Source organism: Schistocerca serialis, unplaced genomic scaffold (genome assembly GCF_023864345.2).
Source record: "Schistocerca serialis cubense isolate TAMUIC-IGC-003099 unplaced genomic scaffold, iqSchSeri2.2 HiC_scaffold_1153, whole genome shotgun sequence".
In the NCBI taxonomy this organism is placed as follows: Eukaryota; Metazoa; Arthropoda; class Insecta; order Orthoptera; family Acrididae; genus Schistocerca; species Schistocerca serialis.
Window position 1 is genome coordinate 120,001 of NW_026047352.1, and position 2,500 is coordinate 122,500.

At 59.7% G+C, this 2,500-nt stretch overlaps 1 pseudogene; it reads left to right on the forward strand.

The window, feature by feature from the left end:
- LOC126432724 (large subunit ribosomal RNA) overlaps positions 1-2,500 on the forward strand; it is a 7,809-nt pseudogene that overhangs the window by 1,030 nt on the left and 4,279 nt on the right.

Consider the following 2,500-nt stretch of genomic DNA (forward strand, 5'->3'; position numbering starts at 1 on the left):
GGATGGGGCTTCCCCGCCCTTCACGGGGCGGCGGCCTCCGCACTCCCGGGGCGTCTCGTCCTCATTGCGAGGTGAGGCGCACCTAGAGCGTACACGTTGGGACCCGAAAGATGGTGAACTATGCCTGGCCAGGACGAAGTCAGGGGAAACCCTGATGGAGGTCCGTAGCGATTCTGACGTGCAAATCGATCGTCGGAGCTGGGTATAGGGGCGAAAGACTAATCGAACCATCTAGTAGCTGGTTCCCTCCGAAGTTTCCCTCAGGATAGCTGGTGCTCGTACGAGTCTCATCCGGTAAAGCGAATGATTAGAGGCCTTGGGGCCGAAACGACCTCAACCTATTCTCAAACTTTAAATGGGTGAGATCTCCGGCTTGCTTGATATGCTGAAGCCGCGAGCAAACGACTCGGATCGGAGTGCCAAGTGGGCCACTTTTGGTAAGCAGAACTGGCGCTGTGGGATGAACCAAACGCCGAGTTAAGGCGCCCGAATCGACGCTCATGGGAAACCATGAAAGGCGTTGGTTGCTTAAGACAGCAGGACGGTGGCCATGGAAGTCGGAATCCGCTAAGGAGTGTGTAACAACTCACCTGCCGAAGCAACTAGCCCTGAAAATGGATGGCGCTGAAGCGTCGTGCCTATACTCGGCCGTCAGTCTGGCAGTCATGGCCGGTCCTTGCGGCCGGCCGCGAAGCCCTGACGAGTAGGAGGGTCGCGGCGGTGGGCGCAGAAGGGTCTGGGCGTGAGCCTGCCTGGAGCCGCCGTCGGTGCAGATCTTGGTGGTAGTAGCAAATACTCCAGCGAGGCCCTGGAGGGCTGACGCGGAGAAGGGTTTCGTGTGAACAGCCGTTGCACACGAGTCAGTCGATCCTAAGCCCTAGGAGAAATCCGATGTTGATGGGGGCCGTCATAGCATGATGCACTTTGTGCTGGCCCCCGTTGGGCGAAAGGGAATCCGGTTCCTATTCCGGAACCCGGCAGCGGAACCGATACAAGTCGGGCCCCTCTTTTAGAGATGCTCGTCGGGGTAACCCAAAAGGACCCGGAGACGCCGTCGGGAGATCGGGGAAGAGTTTTCTTTTCTGCATGAGCGTTCGAGTTCCCTGGAATCCTCTAGCAGGGAGATAGGGTTTGGAACGCGAAGAGCACCGCAGTTGCGGCGGTGTCCCGATCTTCCCCTCGGACCTTGAAAATCCGGGAGAGGGCCACGTGGAGGTGTCGCGCCGGTTCGTACCCATATCCGCAGCAGGTCTCCAAGGTGAAGAGCCTCTAGTCGATAGAATAATGTAGGTAAGGGAAGTCGGCAAATTGGATCCGTAACTTCGGGATAAGGATTGGCTCTGAGGATCGGGGCGTGTCGGGCTTGGTCGGGAAGTGGGTCAGCGCTAACGTGCCAGGCCTGGGCGAGGTGAGTGCCGTAGGGGTGCCGGTAAGTGCGGGCGTTTAGCGCGGGCGTGGTCTGCTCTCGCCGTTGGTCGGCCTCGTGCTGGCCGGCGGTGCAGGATGCGCGCGCCTGCGCGGCGTTCGCGCCCCGGTGCTTCAACCTGCGTGCAGGATCCGAGCTCGGTCCCGTGCCTTGGCCTCCCACGGATCTTCCTTGCTGCGAGGCCGCGTCCGCCTTAGCGTGCTCCTCCGGGGGCGCGCGGGTGCGCGGATTCTCTTCGGCCGCCATTCAACGATCAACTCAGAACTGGCACGGACTGGGGGAATCCGACTGTCTAATTAAAACAAAGCATTGCGATGGCCCTAGCGGGTGTTGACGCAATGTGATTTCTGCCCAGTGCTCTGAATGTCAACGTGAAGAAATTCAAGCAAGCGCGGGTAAACGGCGGGAGTAACTATGACTCTCATAGTTACTGGGCAAGTGAAGCGCAATACATGGGCCATGCCCTCTTAGCCTCTCCTTGCCTGCGGCTTCCCCCCTTCCCGTGGGCCCGCCGATACGCCAGTCCTTGATAGGACTGGTAAGCAGAGTGGAAGTCCGCACTTGGGGCTTTGGGGGGTTACCAGCCCTCCATCGCATAACCCTTAATGTTGGGACAACAAGAGAAGAAAACACGGGTACCGGGCCTTCCGCTGAAGGACCCGGCCTAACAGTCCCGACTGCTAGCCTGCCAACCGTCCCTGAAGTAGAGGAGGCCGTGGAGCCATGGTTCCACTGCAGCATTTGCAGCCGTGCCTTCCGCAGCAAGATCGGGCTCGGACAACACCGCCGCCGCGCCCATCCGGAAGCGGCAAATGCGGAGATTGCAACTGATAGGAAGCGAGCTCGGTGGGCGGAAGAAGAAATGCGGGAGCTCGCCCTGGCGGAGGCTAGGCTTCTCTGTGCCAGTGACTCCAAAGTCCTCTTTGCAAACCAGGAGCTTCTACCCCTGTTTCCGCACCGTACCCTGGATGCCATCAAGTGCAGGAGGAGGACGGTGGCACACAGGACGATGGTGCGGGAATACGTAGAGGAGCTGAGGCGGGGACATCAGACGCAGCATGGTCTGCGCCATTC